This window comes from Balaenoptera physalus (genome assembly GCF_965194825.1).
Source record: "Balaenoptera physalus genome assembly, chromosome: Y".
Lineage (NCBI taxonomy): Eukaryota > Metazoa > Chordata > Mammalia > Artiodactyla > Balaenopteridae > Balaenoptera > Balaenoptera physalus.
In genome coordinates this window covers 8316316-8336025 of record NC_138904.1, presented here as the reverse complement: position 1 = coordinate 8336025, position 19710 = coordinate 8316316, and positions in this window count along the sequence as shown.

Genomic DNA, 19710 nt, shown 5'->3' with positions numbered 1-19710 from the left:
GTGTGTGTGTGTGTGTGTGTGTGTGTGTGTGCACGGGTGCTAATTTAGGCTGTGCATTGGGTCGCAGTGAGCTGTGTGTGTGTGTTTGTGCTGATATAAACTGTGCACTGAGTCACACTGAGCCATCTGTGTGTGTGTGTTTGACGTGGTGTAGGCTGTGCATTAAGCCACAGTACCTGTGTGTGTCTCTGTGCTGGTATAGGCTATCCATTGAGTCACAGTGAGATGTGTGTGTTTGTGTGTGCTGGTATAGACTGTGCATTGAGTCACAGCCATGCGTGTGAGTACGTGTGTGCTGGTATAGACCCTGAATTGAGTCACAGTCAGGTGTGTTTGTGTGTGTCTGAGTGCTGGTATAGACTGTGCATGGAGTCACAGTGAGCCGTGTGTGTGTGTCTGTGCACGACGGTATAGGCTGAGCATTGAGTCACAGTGGGGTGTGTGTGTGTGTGTGTGTGTGTGTGCCGGTTTAGGCTGTGCATGGAGTCACAGATGTGTGTGTGTGTGTGTGTATGTGCTGGTATGGAAAGTGCATTGAGTCACCCTGAGCCATAAGTGTGTGTGTGTGTGTTGGTATAGAATGTGCATTGAGTCACTGGTGTGTTTGTGTGTGTGTGTGTGTTCTGGTGTAGAATGTACATTGAGTCACAATCAGCCGTGTGTGTGTGTGTGTGCACACTGGTATAGGCTGACTTTGAGCCAGAGTGAGCTGTGTGTGTGTGTGTGCATGTGCTGGTATAAGCTTACCATTGAGTCACAATGAGCTTCTGTGTGTGTGTGTGTGTGTGTGTGTTTGTTGGTATAGACTTTGCACTGAATCACAGGGAGCCATATGTGTATGCTGGTATAGACTGTGCATTGAGTCCCAGTGACCTGTTCTTGTGTGTGTGTGTGTGAGTGTGTGTGTGCTGGTATAGGCTCTGCACTGAGTCACATTCACCTGTGTGTGTGTGTGTGTGCACGCTGGTATAGGCTCTGCACTGAGTCACATTCACCTGTGTGTGTGTGTGTGTGCACGCTGGTATAGGCTGTTCATTCAATCACAGTTAGGGGTGTGTGTGTATGTGTGTGCTGGTATAGACTGAACATTGAGCCACAGTGAGGTGTGTGTGCATGTGTGTGTGTTCCGTTAGAGTCTGTGCATTGAGTCACAGTGATTCATGTGTGTGTGTGTGCATGCGTGTATGCTAGTACAGGCTGTGCATTGAGTCACAGCCATGCGTGTTTGTGTGTGTGCTGGTATAGACCCTGAATTGAGTCACAGTCAGGTGTGTTTGTGTGTGTCAGTGTGCAGGTATAGTCTGTGCATTGAGTCACAGTCAGCCGTGTGTCTGTGTGTATGCACAATGGTATATACTGTGCATTGAATCACAATGAGGTGTGTGTGTGTGTGTGAGTGCTGGTATAGCCTGAGGACTGAGTCACATTGAGCCTTGTGTGTGTGTGTGTTTGTGCAGATACGGATGGTGCATTGAGTCACAGTCAGTCGTGTGTGTGTGTGTGCACACTGGTTTAGGCTGTGCATTCACTCACCATTATGGGTGTGTGTGTTTCTGTGTGCTGCTATAGGCTGATCATTGAGCCACAGTGAGGTGTGTGTGTGTGTCTGTGTGCATTAAAAGCCTGTGTGCCATTAAAGTCTGTGCATTGAGTCACAGTGATTCATGTGTGTGTGTGCATGCGTGTGTGCTGGTATAGGCTGTGCATTCTGTCACAGTGACCCGCCTGTGTTTGTGCTAGTATAGACTGTGCATTGACTCACAGCCAGAAATGCGTGTGCATGTGTGTGTGTGCTGGTATAGACCCTGCATTGACTCACAGTGAGCCGTGTGTGTGTGTGCTGGTATAGTCTGAGCATTGAGTCACAATGAGGTGCGGTTGTGTATGTGCTGCTTATAGACTGTGCATTGAGTCACAGTCAGCTGTGTTTTGTGGTTCTGTGTGCTGGTACAGACTGCATTGAGTCACAATCAGCCGTGTGTGTGTGCATGTGTGCATGCTGCTATAGACTCTGCATTGAGTCACAGTGAGCCATGTGTGTGTGCTGCCATAAGCTGTGCATTGAGTCATAGTGAGCTGTGTGGGGGTGCGCAGGTATAGCCTGAGCATTGAGTCACAGTGAGTTGCATGTGTGTGTGTGTATGTGTTACTTATAGACTGTGCATGGAGTCACAGTCAGGTGTGTTTGTGTGTGTGTGTGTTGGTATAGGCTGTGTACTGAGTCACCGAGAGCTGTGTTTGTTTGTGTGGGCTGGTATAGGCTGTGCATTGAGTCACAGTGAGGGGTGTGTGTGTGTGTGCTGGTATATGCTGCGCATTGAGTCACAGGTATGTGTGGGTGTGTGTGTGCTAGTACAGGCTGCACATTGAGTCACGTGTGTGTGTGTGTGTGTGTGCTGGTGCAGGCTGCGCATTGAGTCACAGTGAGGTGGGTGTGTGTGCTTGTGCTGGTATGGACGGTGCATTGAGTTAAACTGAGCAGTGTATGTGTGTGTGTGTATGTGCTGGTATAGACTGTATTGAGTCACAGTCAGGTGTGTGTGTGTGTGCTGGTTTGGACTGCATTGAGTCACAGTCGTGTGTGTGTGAGTGTGTGTGTCTGTGTGCTGTTACAGGCTTTGCACTCAATCACAGTGAGCTGTCTGTGTGTTTCTATGTGTGTGCAGGTATGGACGGTGCACTGAATCACAGTGAGCAGTGTGTGTTTGTGTGTGTGCATGGGTACTAATTTAGGCTACGCCTTGAGTCACACTGACCCATGTGTGTGTGTGTGTGTGCTTGTATAGACTGTGCACTGAGTCACACTGATCCATGTATGTGTGCGTGTGTTTGTCTTGGTGTAGCCTGTGCATTGAGTCACAGTAGCTGTTTGTGTGTCTGTGCTGTTATAGCATATGCATTGAGTCACAGTGAGCTGTGTGTGTTTGTGTGCCTTGGTATAGGCTGAGCATTGAGTCACAGTGAGGTGTGTGTCTGCGTATGTGTGTGTGTGTATGTGTTGTGGTATAGGCTCTGCAATGAGTCACCGTGAGCTGCGAGTGTGTGTTTCTGTGTGTGTGTGTGCTGGTATAGGCTGAGCATTGAGTCACAGTGAGGCCTGTGTGTGTGCCGGTATAGGCTATGCATTGAGCCACAGATGTGTGTATGTGTGTGTGTGTGTGTGTGCAGGTATTGACTGGGCATTGAGCCACAGTGATACGTGTGCATGTGTTTGTGTTTCTGTGTTTGCATGTGCTGGTATGGAAAGAGCATTGAGTCACACTGAGCCGTGTCTGTGTGTGTGTGTGTGTGTGTTTGCTGGTATAGACTGTGCATTGAGTCACAGGTGTTTGTGTGTTGTGTATGTGTGTGCTGGGATAGACTGTACATTGAGTCACAGTCTGCTGTGTGTGTGTGTGTGTTTGCACTGCTATAGGCTGCCTTTGAGTCAGAATGAGGTGTGTGTGTGTGCATGTGCTGTTATATGGTTTGCATTGAGTCACAATGAGCTGTGTGTGTGTGTGTTTGTGTTGGTATAGTCTTTGGTCTGAGTCACTGGGAGCCATGTGTGTGTGCTGGTATAGACTGTGCATTGAGTCCCAGTGAGATTTTCTTGTGTGTGTGTGTGTGTGTGTGTGTGTTTGCTGGTATAGGCTGTGCACTGTGTCACAGTCACTTGTGTGTGTGTGTTTGTGTGCAGGTATGGAGGGTGCATTAAGTCACAGTCACCCGTGTGTGTGTGCGCACGCTGGTATAGGCTGTGCATTCAGTCACAGTTAGGACTGTTTGTGTAATTGTGTGCTGGTATAGGATGAGCATTGAGCCACAGTGAGGTGTGTGTGTGTGAGTGTGTGTGCCCTTAGAGTCTGTGCATTGAGTCACAGTGATTCATGTGTGTGTGTGTGTGCATGTGTGTGTGCTGGTATAGGCTGTGCATTGACTCATAGTAACCCGCGTGTGTTTGTGCTGGTATAGACTGTGCATTGAGTCACAGCCATGCGTGTGAGTGTGTGTGTGCTGGTATAGACCCAGAATTGAGTCACAGTCAGGTGTGTTTGTGTGTGTCTGTGTGCTGGTATAGACTATGCATGGAGTCACAGTGAGCCGTGTGTGTGTGTGTGTGTGTGTGTGTGTGCATGATGGTATAGACTGTGCATTGAGTCACAGTGAGGTGTGTGTGTGTTTGTATGTGCTGGTATGGATGGTACATTGAGTTGCACTGAGCCGTATATAGACAGTGTGTTGAGTCACAGTCAGGTGTGTGTGTGTGTGTGTGTGTGCTGGTATAGACTGTGCAATGAGTCACAGTTGTGTGTGTGTGAGTGTGTGTGTCTGTGTGCTGTTATAGTCATTGCACTGAGTCACAGTGAGCCTTCTGTGTGTGTTTGTATGTGTGTGCAGATATGGATGGTTCATTGAATCACAGTCAGCAGTGTGTGTGTCTGTGTGCTGGTATAGACCCTGAATTGTGTCACAGTCAGGTGTGTTTCCGTGTGTCTGTGTGCAGGTATAGTCTGTGCATTAAGTCACAATCAGCAGTGTGTGTGTGTTTGTGCACAATGGTATAGACTGTGCATTGAGTCACAGTGAGGTGTGTGTGTGTGTGAGTGGTGGTATAGCCTGAAAACTGAGTCACATTGAGCCTTGTGTGTGTGTGTGTGTGTTTGTGTTGTGCTGGCATAGTCTGTGCACTGAGTCACAGTCAGGTGTGTTTCTGTGTGTGTGTGTGCTGGTATAGACTGTGCATTGAGTCAGAGTAAGCCATGTGTGTATGTGTGTCCTGGTATAGGCTGTGCATTGAGTCTCAGTGAGCTGTTCATCTGTGTGTGTGTGTCTTGGTACAGCTGTACACTGAGTCACATTGAGACGTATTTGAGTGTGTGTGTGTGTGTCTGTGTGCTGATACAGGATGCACATTGGGTCAGAGTGAGGTATCTGTGTGTGTGTGTGCTGGTACAGGCTGTGCATTGAGTTACAGTGAAGTGTGTGTGGGAGTGTGTGTGTGTGCTGGTAAAGGCTGTGAATTGAGTCACACTGAGCCATGTGTGTGTGTGAGTGTGCTGGTATAGGTTGTGCATTGACTCACAATGATGGGTGTGTGTGCATGCTGGGAAAGGCTTTACATTGAGTCAGAGTCTGCAGTGTGTGTGTGTTGTGTGCTGGTACAGACTTTGCATGAGTTAAATAGAACCACGTGTGTGTGTGTGTGCTTCTATAGAATGTGCACTGAATAACAGTGAGGTGTTCATTGTGTGTGTGTGTGTGTGCACACAGGTATGGACGGTGCATTGAGTCACAGCGACGTGTGTGTGTGTGTGTGTGTGTGTGTGATGGTATAGGCTGTGCATTTAGTCACAATGAGCCGTGTATGTGTGTGCTGGTATAGGTGATTCATTGAGTCACAGTGAGCCATGTGTGAGTGCATGTTTGTGTTTGTGTGTGTTCTGGTATAGGCTGTGTATCAAGTCACAGTGAGCCCTGTATCTGTGCGTGTGTGTGTGTGTGCTGGTATAGGCTGTGCATTGAGTTATATTAGGGTGTGTGTATGTGCTGGTTTAGGGTGTGCATTGAATCACAGCTTTGTGTGTGTCTGTGTGTGTGTATGTATGTGTGTGTACTGTTACAGGCTTTGCATTGAGTCACACTGAGGTGTGTGTGCGAGTGTGCTTGTATAAATAGTGCATTGAGTCACAGTGCCATGTGTGTCTGTCTGCACGCTGGTATAGGCTGTGTATTGAGTCACAGTGAGGGGTGTGTGTGTCTGTGTGTGCTGCTATATGCTGACCATTGAGTCACAGTGAGGTGTGTGTGCGTGTGTGCTGGTATAGGCTGCGCATTGGGTCATAGGTGTGTGTGTCTGTGTGCTGGTGCAGTCTGCAGATTGAATCACAGTGAGGTGTGTGTGTGTGTTTGTGTGTGCAGGTATAGACGCTGCATTGAGTCACAGTGAGGTGTGTGTATGTGTGTGCTGGTATAGGCTGTGCATTGAGTCACAATGAGCCATGTGTGTGTCTGCTGGTATAGACGATTCACTGAGTCACAGTAAGCCATTGTGAGTGCGTGTTTGTGTTTGTGTGTGTTTTGGTATAGGTTCTGCATTGAGTCACAGTGAGCCCTGTATCTGTGCGTGTGTGTGTGTGTGTGTGTGCTGGTAAGGCTATGCATTGAGTCACACTGAGGTGTCTGTGCGGGTGTGCTGGTATAGATATTGCATTGAGTCACAGTGGCATGTGTGTTTGCACGCTGCTATAGGCTTTGCATTGAGTCACAGTGAGGTGTGTGTGTGTGTGTGTGTGTGCTGCTATAGGCTCTGCATTGAGTGACATGTGTGTGTGTGTGTGTGTGTGCTGGTACAGGCTGTGCATAGATTCACAGGTGTGTGTGTGTGTGTGTGTGTGTTCTGGTGCAGGCTGTGCATTGAAGCACAGTAAGGTGTGTGTGTGTGTGCATGTGTCAGTATTGACTCTTCATTGAGTCACAGTGAGCCATGTGTGTGTGATGGCATAGGCTGTGCATTGAGTCACAGTGAGCCGTCTGTCTATGTGCTGGTATAGTGTGACCATTGAGTCACATTGAGGTGTGTGTGTGCGTGTGTGTGTGTGTATGTGCTGGTATGGATGGTGCATTGAGTTACACTGAGCCGTGTGTGTGTGTGTATGTGCAGCTATAGACTGTGCATTGAGTCACAGCTCTGTGGGTGTGAGTGTGTGTGTCTATGTGCTGTTATAGGCTTTGTCCTGAATCACAGTGAGAGGTCTTTGAGTGTTTTTATATGTGTGTGAGTGAAGGTATGGATGGTGCATTGAATCACAGTGAGCCATGTGTGTGTCTGTGTGTGTATGTGTGTGCTGGTACGGGCTGTGCATTGAGTCGCACTGAGGTGTGGGTGTGAGCATGTGTGCTGGTGTAGATAGTGTATTGAGTCACAGTGAGGGGTGTGTGTCTGTGTGTGCTGCTCTAGGCTGACCATTGAGTCACACCGATGTGTATGTGTGTGTGTGTGTGCTGATATAGGCTGCTCATTGAGTCACAGTGAGGTATGTGTGTGTTTGTATGTGCTGGTATGGATGGTGCATTGAGTTGCACTGAGCCGTGTATGTGTGTATGTGTATGTGCTGGTATAGACTGTGTATTGAGTCACAGGTGTGTGTGTGTGTGTGTGCTGGTATAGACTGTGCAATGAGTCACAGTCATGTGTGTGTGAGTGTGTGTGTCTGTGTGCTGTTATAGGCTTTGCACTGAGTCACAGTGAGCCGTCTGTGTGTGTTTGTATGTGTGTACAGATATGGATGGTTCATTGAATCGCAGTGAGCAGTGTGTGTGTGTGCACGAGTGCTAAATTAGGCTGTGCATTGGGTCACAGTGAGCCGTGTGTGTGTGTTTGTGCTGATATAGACTGTGCACTGAGTCACATTGAGCTGTGTGTGTGTGTGTGTTTGACCTGGTGTAGGCTGTGCATTGAGTCACAGTAGCTGTGTGTGTGTCTGTGCTGGTATAGGCTATCCATTGAGTCACAGTGAGATGTGTGTGTTTGTGTGTGTTGGTGTAGGCTGAGCACTGAGTCACAGTGAGATGTGTTTGTGTGTGTGCCAGTTTAGGCTGTGCATGGAGTCACAGATGTGTGTGTGTGTGTGTATGAGCTGGTATGGAAAGTGCATTCAGTCACAAGTGTGTTTGTGTGTGTGTGTGCTGGTGTATAATGTACATTTAGTCACAGTCAGCCATGTGTGTGTGTATGCACACTGGTATAGGCTGAATTTGAGCCAGAGTGAGGAGTGTGTGTGTGTGTGTGTGTGCATGTGCTGGTATAAGCTTTGCATTGAGTCACAATGAGCTGTTTGTGTGTGTGTGTGTGTGTGTTGGTATAGACTTTGCACTGAGTCACAGGGTGTCATATGTGTGTGCTGATATAGACTGTGCATTGAGTCCCAGTGAGCTGTTCTTGTGTGTGTGTGTGTGTGCTGGTAAGGCTCTGCACTGAGTCACATTCACCCGTGTGTGTGTGTGTGTGCACGCTGGTATAGGCTGTGCATTCAGTCACAGTTAGGGTTGTTTGTGTATGTGTGTTCTGGTATAGGCTGAATATTGAGCCACAGTGAGGTGTGTGCTCCTTTAGAGTCTGTTCATTCAGTCACAGTGAATCATGTGTGTTTGTGTGTGCGTGTGTGCTTGCATATATGCTGGTATAGGCTGTGCACTGAGTCACAGTGAGCTGTGTTTATTTGTGTGGGCTGGTATAGGCTGTGCATTGAGTCACACTGAGCCGTGTGTGTGTGTGTGTGTGTGTGTGTGCTGGTATAGGCTGAGCATTGAGTCACACTGAGGGATGTGTGTGTGTGCATGTGCTGGTATAGGCTGTGCATTTAATCACAGGGGTGTGTGTGTGTGCACATATACACTATGCATTGAGCCACAATGAGCCAAGTGTCTGTATGTGTTTATGTGCTGGTATGGACAGTGCATTGAGTCACACAGAGCTGGACCTGTGTCTGTGTGTGTGTGCTGGTATAGACTCTGCATTGTGTCAGGGTCAGGTGTGTGAGTGTGCGTGTGTGTGTGTGCTGGTATATTTGTGCATTTAGTCACAGTGACATATGCATTCTTGTGTGTGTGTGTGTGCTGGTATAGGCTGAGCATTGAGTCACATTGAGGTGTGTGTGTAAGTGTGTGTTCAGGTATGGGCTATGAAATGAGTCACAGTGAGTCATGTATTTGTGTGTGTTTGTGCTGCTATCGGCTGTGCGTTGAGTGATAGGTGTGTGTGTGTGTGCTGGTATAGCCTGTGCATTGGGTCACACTGAGGTGTGTGTGTGGGTGTGCTGGTATAGATAGTGCACTGAGTCACAGTGCTGTGTGTGTGTTTCTGCACGCTGGTATAGGCTGTGTATTCAGTCACAGTGAGGGTTGTGTGTGTCTGTGTGTGCTGCTATTGGCTGACCATTGAGTCACAGTGAGGGGTGTGTGTGTGTGTGCTGGTATATGCATTGCATTGAGTCACAGGTATGTGTTGGTGTGTGGGTGCTGTTACAGGCTGTGCATTGAGTCACAGGTGTGTGTGTATGTGTGTGTGCTGGTGCAGGCTGGGCATTGAGTCACAGTGAAGTGGGTGTGGGTGCTTGTGCTGGTAGGGACGGTGCATTGAGTTAAACTGAGCAGTGTATGTGTGTGTGTGTATGTGCCGGTATAGACTGTGTATTGAGTCACAGTCAGGTGTGTGTGTGTGTTTGCTGGTTTGGACTGCATTGAGTCACAGTCGTGTGTGTGTGAGTGTGTGTGTCTGTGTGCTGTTACAGGCTTTGCACTGAATCACAGTGAGCCATCTGTGTGTGTTTGTATGTGTGTGCAGGTATGGACGGTGCATTGAATCACAGTGAGCAGTGTGTGTTTGTGTGTGTGCATGGGTGCTAATTTAGGCTACACCTTGAATCACAGTGAACCATGTGTGTGTGTATTTGTGCTGGTATAGACTGTGCAGTGAGTCACACTGAGCCATGTGTGTGTGCGTGTGTTTGTCTGATGTAGGCTGTGCATTGAGTCACAATTAGCCATGTGTGTGTCTGCAGGTATAGGCGATTCGTTGAGTCACATTAAGCCATGTGTGAGTGTGTGTTTGTGTTTATGTGTGTTCTGGTATATGGTTTGCATTAAGTCACATGATCCCTGTATCTGTGTGTGTGTGTGTGTGTGCTGGTAAGGCTGTGCATTGTGTCACACTGACGTGTGTGTGTGGGTGTGCTGGTATACATAGTGCATTGAGTCACAGTGCCGTGTGTGGGTCTGCAGGCTGCTATAGGCTGTGCATTGAGTCACAGTGACGGGTGTGTGTGTGTGTGTGTGTGCTGGTACAGGCTGCACATTGAGTCACAGTTGTGTGTGTGTGTGATGGTGCAGGCTGTGCATTGAGTCACAGTGAGCCTTGTGTCTGTGTGCTGGTATAGTCTGAGCATTAAGTCACACTGAGGTGTGTGTGTGTGTGTGTGTATGCTCTGGTGTGGATGGTGCATTGAGTTACACTGAGCCATGTGTGTGTGTGTGTATGTGCTGCTATAGGCTGAGCATTGAGTCACAGCTGTGTGTGTGTGAGTGTGTGTGTCTGTGTGCTGTTATAGGCTTTGTCCTGAATCACAGTGAGACATCTTTGTGTGTTTTTGTGTGGGTGTGTGTGAAGGTATGAACGGTGCACTGAGTGACAGTGAGCTGTGTGTGTGTCTGTGTGTGTACATGTGTGCTGGTAGAGGCTGTGCATTGACTCACACTGAGAAGTGTGTGTGTGCATGTGTGCTGGTATAGATAGTGCATTGAGTCACAGTGCCGTGTGTGTGTGTCTGCACACTGCTATAGGCTGTTCATTGAGTCACAGTGAGGTGTGTGTGTGTGTGTGTTTGCTGCTATAGGCTGCGCATTGAGTGACAAGTGTGTGTGTGTGTGTGTGTGTGTGTGTGCTGCTACAGGCTGCACATTGAGTCACAGGTGTGTGTGTGTGTGTGTGCTGGTGCAGGCTGTGCATTGAAGCACAGTAAGGTATGTGTGTGTGTGTGTGTGTGTTGCTATAAAATCTTCACTAAGTCACAGTGAGCCATGTGTGTGTGATGGCATAAGCATTGCATTGAGTAACAGTGAGCTATGTGTCTGTATGCTGGTATAGTCTGAGCATTGAATCACACTGAGGTGTGTGTGTGAGTATGTGCTGGTATGGATGGTGCATTGAGTTACACTGAGCCGTGTGTGTGTGTGTATGTGCTGCTATAGACTGTGCATTGAGTCACAGCTGTGTGTGTGAGTGTGTGTGTCTGTGTGCTGTTATAGGCTTTGCCCTGAATCACAGTGAGACGCTTTTGTCTGTCTTTATATGTGTGTGTGTGTGTGAAGGTATGGACAGTGCATTGAGTCACAGTGAGCCGTGTGTGTGTCTGTGTGCATATGTGTCTGCTTGTACAGGTTGTTCATTGAGTCACACTAAGGTGTGTGTGTGCATGTGTGCTGGTATAGATAGTGCATTGAGTCACAGTGCCATGTGTGTGTGTGTCCGCAAGCTAGTATAGGCTGTGTATTGAGTCACAGTGAGAGGTGTGTGTGTCTGTGTATGCTGCTATAGGCTGACCATTGAGTCACACCGATGTGTATGTGTGTGTGCGTGTGCTGCTATAGGCTGCTCATTGAGTCACAGTGAGGTGTGTGTGTGTTTGTATGTGCTGGTATGGATGGTGCATTGAGTCGCACTGAGCCGTGTACAGACTGTGTGTTGAGTCACAGTCAGGTGTGTGTGTGTGTGCTGGTGTAGACTGTGCAATGAGTCACAGTCATGTGTGTGTGAGTGTGTGTGTCTGTGTGCTGTTATAGGCTTTGCACTGAGTCACAGTGAGCCTCTGTGTGTGTTTGTATGTGTGTGCAGATATGGATGGTGCATTGAATCACAGTGAGCAGTGTGTGTGTGTGTGCACGAGTGCTAAATTAGGCTGTGCATTGGGTCACAGTGAGCCGTGTGTGTCTTTGTGCTGATATAGACTGTGCACTGAGTCACATTGAGCCATGTGTGTGTGTGTTTGACCTGGTGTAGGCTGTGCACTGAGTCACAGTAGCTGTGTGTGTGTCTGTGCTGGTATAGGCTATCCATTGAGTCACAGTGAGATGTGTGTGTTTGTGTGTGTTGGTATAGGCTGAGCACTGAGTCACAGTGAGGTGTGTGTGTGTGTGTGCCGGTTTAGGCTGTGCATGGAGTAACAGATGTGTGTGTGTGTGTGTGTGTGTGTGTGCCGTTAGAATCTGTGCATTGAGTCACAGTGATTCATGTGTGTGTGTGTGCATGTGTGTGTGCTGGTATAGGCTGTGCATTGAGTCACAGTAACCCGTGTGTGTTTGTGCTGGTATAGACTGTGCATTGAGTCACAGCTATGTGTGTGACTGTGTGTGTGCTGGTATAGACCCTGAATTGAGTCACAGTCAGGTGTGTTTGTGTGTGTCTGTGTGTTGGTATAGACTGTGCATGGAGTCACAGTGTGCCGTGTGTGTGTGTGTGCATGATGGTATAGACTGTGCATTGAGTCACAGTGAGGAGTGTGTGTGTGAGTGCTGGTATAGGCTGTGGACTGAGTCACTTTGACCTGTGTGTGTGTGTGTGTGCAGGTACGGGTGGTGCATTGAGTCACAGTCAGCGATGTGTGTGTTTGTGTGTGTGTGTGTGTGTGTGTGTGCTGGTATAGACCCTGCATTGAGTCACAGTGAACCGTGTGTGTGTGTGCTGGTATATTCTGAGCATTGAGTCACAGTCAGGTGCATGTGTGTATGTGTTGCTTATAGAATGTGCATTGAGTCACAGTCAGGTGTGTTTTGTGGTTCTGTGTGCTGGTATAGACTGCATTGAATCACAGTCATCCATGTGTGTGTGTGTACACAGTTATAGACTGTGCATTAAGTCACACTGGGGTGTGTGTGTGTGTGTGCTTGTATAGAATGTTCATGGAGTCAGTGTTTAGCCATGTTTGTGTGTGTGTGTGTGTTTGTGTGTCCTGGTGTAGAATCTGCATTCAGTGACAGTGAGCCATGTGTGTGTGCTTGCATAGGCTGCACATTGAGTCGCAGTGAGCTGTTCTTGTGTGTGTGTGTGTGTGTGTGTGTGTGTGTGCTGGTATAGACTGTGCACTGAGTCACAGTCACCCGTGTGTGTGTGTACAGGTGGTGCATTGAGTCACACTGAGGTGTGTGTGAGGGTGTGCTGGTATAGATAGTGCATTGAGTCAGAGTGCCATGTGTGTGTGTCTGCACGCTGGTATAGGCTGTGCATTGAGTCACAGTGAGGGGTGTGTGTGTCTGTGTGTGCTGCTATATGCTGACCATTGAGTCACAGTGAGGTGTGTGTGCGTGTGTGCTGGTATAGGCTGCGCATTGAGTCATAGGTGTGTGTGTGTGTCTGCGGTTGCAGTCTGCACATTGAAACACAGTGAGGTGAGTGTGTGTGTTGGTATAGACTCTTCATTGAGTCACAGTGAGCCATATGTGTTAGAAGGTATAGGCTGTGCATTGAGTCACAGTGAGCCGTGTGTCTGTGTGCTGGTATAGTCTGAGCATTGAGTCACACTGAGGTGTGTGTGTGTGTGTGTGTATGTACTGGTATGGATGGTGCATTGAGTTACACTGAACCGTGTGAGTGTGTATACTTGCTGGTGTAGACTGTGTATTGAGTTATAGTCTGTGTGTGTGTGCTGGTATAGACTGTGCATTGCAACACAGCTGTGTGTGTGAGTGTCTGTGTCTCTGTGCTGTTAAAGGTTTTGCCCTAAATCACAGTGAGCCGTCTGTGTGTGTTTTTATGTGTGTGTGTGTCATGTATGGATGGTGCATTGAGTCACAGTGAGCCGTGTGTGTATATGTGTGTGCTGGGACAGGCTGTGCATTGTGTCACAGTAAGGTGTGTGTGTGTGCATGTGTGCTGGTATACATAGTGCATTGAGTCACAATGCCGTGTGGGTGTGTGTGTCAGCACGCTGTTATAGGTTGGGTAATGAGTCACAGTGAGGGTTGTGTGTTTGTGTGTGCTGCTATAGGCAGAACACAGAGTCACAGTCAGGTGTGTCTGTGTGTGTGTGTGCTGGTATATGCTGCGCATTGAGTCACAGGTATGTGTGGGTGTGTGTGTGTGGTACAGGCTGCGTGTTGAGTCACAGGTGTGTGTGTGTGTGCTGGTGCAGGCTGTGCATTGAGTCACAGTGAGGTGTATGTGTGTTTGTATGTGCCAGTAAGAATGGTGCATTGAGTTGCACTGAGCCGTGAATGTGTGTATGTGTATGTGCTGGTATAGACTGTGTATTGAGTCACAGTCAGTTGTGTGTGTGTGTGTGCTGGTATAGACTGCATTGAGTCACAACCATGTGTGTGTGAGTGTGTGTGTCTGTGTGCTGTTATAGGCTTTGCACTGAATCACAGTAAGCCGTCTGTGTGTGTTTGTATGTGTGTGCAGGTATGGACAGTGCATTGAATCAGAGTGAGCAGTGTGTGTGTGTGTGTGTGTGTGTGCATGGGTGTTAATTTAGGCTGTGCCTTGAGTCACAGTGAGCCATATGTCTGTGTGTTTTTGCTGGTATAGACTGTGCAGTGAGTCACAGTAGGTGTGTGTGTCTGTGCTCATATAGGCTGAGCATTGAGTCACAGTGAGGTGTGTGTCAGCGTATTTGTGTGTGTGTATGTGTTGTGGTATAGGCTCTGCAATGAGTCACCGTGAGCTGTGAGTGTGTGTTTCTGTGTGTGTGTGTGCTGGTATAGGCTGAGCATTGAGTCACAGTTAGGCCTGTGTGGGTGCCTTTATAGGCTATGCATTGAGTCACAGAGGTGTGAATGTGTGTGTGTGTCTGTATGTGCTGGGATGGACGGTACATTGAGTTGCACTGAGCCGTGTATAGACTGTGTGTTGAGTCACAGTCAGGTGTGTGTGTGTGTGTGTGTGTGTGCTGGTATAGACTTTGCAATGAGTCACAGTTGTGTGTGTGTGAGTGTTTGTGTCTGTGTGCTGTTATAGGCTTTGCACTGAGTCACAGTGAGCCTTCAGTGTGTGTTTGTATGTGTGTGCAGATATGGATGGTTCATTGAATCACAGTGAGCAGTGTGTGTGTCTGTGTGCTGGTATAGACACTGAATTGTGTCACAGTCAGGTGTGTGTTCTGGTATAGGCTGTGTATCAAGTCACAGTGAGCCCTGTATCTGTGCGTGTGTGTGTGTGTGCTGGTATAGGCTGTGCATTGAGTTATATTAGGGTGTGTGTATGTGCTGGTTTTGGGTGTGCATTGAGTCACAGCTTTGTGTGTGTCTGTGTGTGTGTAGGTATGTGTGTGTACTCTTACAGGCTTTGCATTGAGTCACACTGAGGTGTGTGTGCGAGTGTGCTTGTATAAATAGTGCACTGAGTCAGAGTGCCATGTGTGTGTGTCTGCACGCTGGTATAGGCTGTGCATTGAGTCAAAGTGAGGGGTGTGTGCGGGTGTGCTGGTATAGATAGTGCATTGAGTCACAGTGCCATGTGTGTGTGTGTGTGTGTGCTGCTATAGGCTGACCGTTAAGTCACAGTGATGGGGGTGTGTGTGTGTGCTGGTACAGGCTGGGCATTGAGTCACAGGTGTGTGTGTGTGTGTGCTGGTGCAGGCTGTGCATTGATGCACAGTAAGGTGTGTGTGTGTCAGTATAGACTCTTCATTGAGTCACAGTGAGCCATGTGTGTGATGGCATAGGATGTGCATTGAGTCACAGTGAGCCGTGTGTCTGTGTGCTGGTATAGTCTGAGCATTGAGTCACACTGAGGTGTGTGTGTGTGTGTGTATGTGCTGGTATGGATGGTGCATTAAGTTACTCTGAGCCGTGTGTGTGTGTGTGTGTGTGTGTGTGCTGCTATAGACTGTGCATTGAGTCACAGCTGTGTGTGTGTGAGTGTGTGTGTCTGTGTGCTGTTATAGGCTTTGCCTTCAATCACAGTGAGACGTCTTTGTGTGTTTTTATGTGTGTGTGTGCAGGTATGGACGGTGCATTGAGTCACAGTTTGCCGTGTGTGTGTATGTGTGTGCTGGTACAGGCTATGCATCGAGTCACACTGAGTTGTGTGTATGTGCATGTGTTCTGGTATAGATAGTGCATTGAGTCACAGTGCCGTGTGTCTTTGTGTGTCTGTAAGCTGGTATACGCTGTGTATTGAGTCACAGTGAGGGGTGTGTGTGTCTGTGTGTGCTTCTATAGGCTGACCATTGAGTCACAGTGATGTGTGTGTGTGTGTGTGTGCTGGTATATGCTGCGCATTGAGTCATAGGTGTGTGTGTGTGCTGGTGCAGTCTGCACATTGAATCACAGTGAGGTGTGTGTGTGTGTGTTTGTTGGTATAGACTCTTCATTGAGGCACAGTGAGCCACATGTGTTAGAAGGCATAGGGTGTGCATTGAGTCACAGTGAGCCGTGTGTCTGTGTGCTGGTATATTCTAAGCATTGAGTCACACTGAGGTGTGTGTGTGTGTGTGTGTATGTACTGGTATGGATGGTGCATTGAGTTACACTGAACCGTGTGAGTGTGTATATGTGCTGGTGTAGACTGTGTATTGAGTTATAGTCTCTGTGTGTGTGCTGGTATAGACTGTGCATTGCAACACAGCTGTGTGTGTGAGTGTCTGTGTCTCTGTGCTGTTAAAGGTTTTGCCCTAAATCACAGTGAGCCGTCTGTGTGTGTTTTTATGTGTGTGTGTGTCACGTATGGATGGTGCATTGAGTCACAGTGAGCCGTGTGTGTGTAAGTGTGTGTGTGTGCTGGTACAGGCTGTGCATTGTGTCACAGTGAGGTGTGTGTGTTTGCATGTGTGCTGGTATACATAGTGCATTGATTCACAATGCCGTGTTGGTGTGTGTGTCAGCACGCTGGTATAGGTTGTGTAATGAGTCACAGTGAGGGTTGTGTGCCTGTGTGTGCTGCTATAGGCTGACCATTGAGTCACAGTGAGCTGTTTGTGTGTGTGTGCTGGTATGTGCTGCACATTGAGTCACAGGTATGTGTGGGTGTGTGTGTGTGGTACAGGCTGCGTGTTGAGTCACAGGTGTGTGTGTGTGTGCTGGTGCAGGCTGTGCATTGAGTCACAGTGAGGTGTGTGTGTGTTTGTATGTGCCAGTAAGGACGGTGCATTGATTTGCACTGAGCCGTGTATGTGTGTATGTGTATGTGCTGGTATAGACTGTGTATTGAGTCACAGTCAGTTGTGTGTGTGTGTGTGCTGGTATAGACTGCATTGAGTCACAACCATGTGTGTGTGAGTGTGTGTGTCTGTGTGCTGTTATAGGCTTTGCACTGAATCACAGTAAGCCGTCTGTGTGTGTTTGTATGTGTGTGCAGGTATGGACGGTGCATTGAATTACAGTGAGCAGTGTGTGTGTGTGTGTCTGTGTGTGTGTGTGCACGGGTGCTAATTTAGGCTGTGCCTTGTGTCACAGTGAGCCATGTGTGTGTGTGTTTGTGCTGGTATAGACTGTGCAGTGAGTCACAGTAGGTGTGTGTGTCTGTGCTGGTATAGGCTGAGCATTGAGTCACAGTGAGGTGTGTGTGTGCGTATGTGTGTGTGTGTATGTGTTGTGGTATAGGCTCTGCAATGAGTCCCCGTGAGCTGTGAGTGTGTGTTTCTGTATGTGTGTGTGCTGGTATAGGCTGATCATTGAGTCACAGTGAGGCCTGTGTGTGTGCAGGTATAGGCTATGCATTGAGTCACAGATGTGTGTATGTGTGTGTGTGTGTGTGTGCAGGTATTGACCGGGCATTGAGCCACAGTGAGACGTGTGCATGTGTTTGTGTTTGTGTGTGTGTATCTGCTGGTATGGAAAGAGCATTGAATCACACTGAGCCGTGTCTGTCTGTGTGTGTGTGTGTGTGTGTGCCGGTATAGACCCTGCATTGAGTCTCAGTGGTTCGTGTGTGTGTGTGCTGGAATAGTCTGAGCATTGAGTCACAGTGAGGTGCGTGTGTGTATGTGCTGCTTATAGACTGTGCATTGAGTCACAGTCAGCTGTGTTTTGTGTTTCTGTGTGCTGGTATAGACTGTGCATTGAGTCACAGGTGTTTGTGTGTGTGTGTGTGTGTGCTGGAATAGACTGTACATTGATTCTCAGTCAGTCATGTGTGTGTATGTGTGTGTGTGTGCACTGGTATAGGCTGACTTTGAGTCAGAATGTGGTGAATGTGTGTGTGCATCTGCTGGTATATGCTTTGCATTGAGTCACAATGAGCTATGTGTGTGTGTGTGTGTGTGTGTGTGTGTGTGTGCTGGTATAGATTTTACCCTGAGTCACAGGGAGCCGTGTGTGTGCTGGTATAGACTGTGCATTAAGTCTCAGTGAGCTTTTCTTGAGTGTCTGTGGGTGTGTGTGTGTGTGTGCTGGTATAGGCTGTGCACTGACTCACAGTCACTCGTGTGTGTGTGTGTGTGTGTGCAGGTATGGAGGATGCATTGAGTCACAGTCACCCGTGTGTGTGTTTGTGCACGCTGGTATAGGCTGTGCATTCGGGCACAGTTAGGAGTGTTTGTGTATGTGTGTGCTGGTATAGGCTGAGCATTGAGCCACAGTGAGGTGCGTGTGTTTGTGTGTGTGTGTGCCGTTAGAATCTGTGCATTGAGTCACAGTGATTCATGTGTGTGTGTGTGCATGTGTGTGTGCTGTTATAGGCTGTGCATTGAGTCACAGTAACCCGTGAGTGTTTGTGCTGGTATAGACTGTGCATTGAGTCACAGCCATGTGTGTGACTGTGTGTGTGCTGGTATAGACCCTGAATTGAGTCACAGTCAGGTGTGTTTGTGTGTGTCTGTGTGCTGGTATAGACTGTGCATGGAGTCACAGTGTGCCGTGTGTGTGTGTGTGCATGATGGTATAGACTGTGCATTGAGTCACAGTGAGGAGTGTGTGTGTGAGTGCTGGTATAGGCTGTGGACTGAGTCACATTGACCTGTGTGTGTGTGTGTGTGCAGGTACGGGTGGTGCATTGAATCAGAGTGAGCAGTGTGTGTGTGTTTGTGTCTGTGCATGGGTGTTAATTTAGGCTGTGCCTTGAGTCAGAGTGAGCCAAATGTCTGTGTGTTTGTGCTGGTATAGACTGTGCAGTGAGTCACAGTAGGTGTGTGTGTCTGTGCTCATATAGCCTGAGCATTGAGTCACAGTGAGGTGTGTGTCAGCGTATTTGTGTGTGTGTATGTGTTGTGGTATAGGCTCTGCAATGAGTCACCGTGAGCTGTGAGTGTGTGTTTCTGTGTGTGTGTGTGCTGGTATAGGCTGAGCATTGAGTCACAGTTAGGCCTGTGTGTGTGCCTTTATAGGCTATACATTGAGTCACAGAGGTGTGAATGTGTGTGTGTGTGTGTGCAGGTATTGACCAGGCATTGAAACACAATGAGACGTGTGCGTGTGTTTGTGTTTGTGTGTGTGTATCTGCTGGTATGGAAAGAGCATTGAATCACACTGAGCCGTGTCTGTGTGTGTGTGTGCTGGTATAGACTCTGCATTGAGTCACAGTGAGCTGTGTGTGTGTGTGCTGGTATAGTCTGAGCATTGAGTCACAGTGAGGTGCGTGTGTGTATGTGCTGCTTATACACTGTGCCTTGAGTCACAGTCAGCTGTGTTTTGTGTTTCTGTGTGCTGGTATAGATTGCACTGAGTCACAATCAGCCGTGTGTGTGTGTGTGTGTGTGTGTGCATGCAGGTATAGACTGTGCATTGAGTCACAGTGGGGGGTGTGTGTGTGTGTGCATGTGTGTGTGCTGGTAGAGACTCTGCATTGAGTCACAGTGAGCCATGTGTGTGTGCTGGCATAAGCTGCTCATTGACTCATAGTGAGCCGTTTGGGAGTGTTCAGGTATAGCCTGAGCATTGAGTCACAGTGAGTTGCATGTGTGTGTGTGTGTGTGTGCGACTTATAGACTGTGCATGGAATCACAGTCAGGTGTGTTTGTGTGCATGTGTGCTGGTGTAGGCTGTGCACTGAGTCACAGTGAGCTGATTTTGTTTGTGTGGGCTGGTATATGCTGTGCATTGAGTCACACTGAGCCATGCATGTGTGTGTGTGTGAGTGTGTGTGTGTGTGTGTGTTGGTATAGGCTGAGCATTGAGTCACAGGTTTGTGTGTGTGTGTGCACATATAAATTTTGTATTGAGCCACAATGAGCCGAGTGTGTGTATGTGTGTATGTGCTGGTATGGATAATGCATTGAGTCACACTGAGCTGGACCTGTGTGT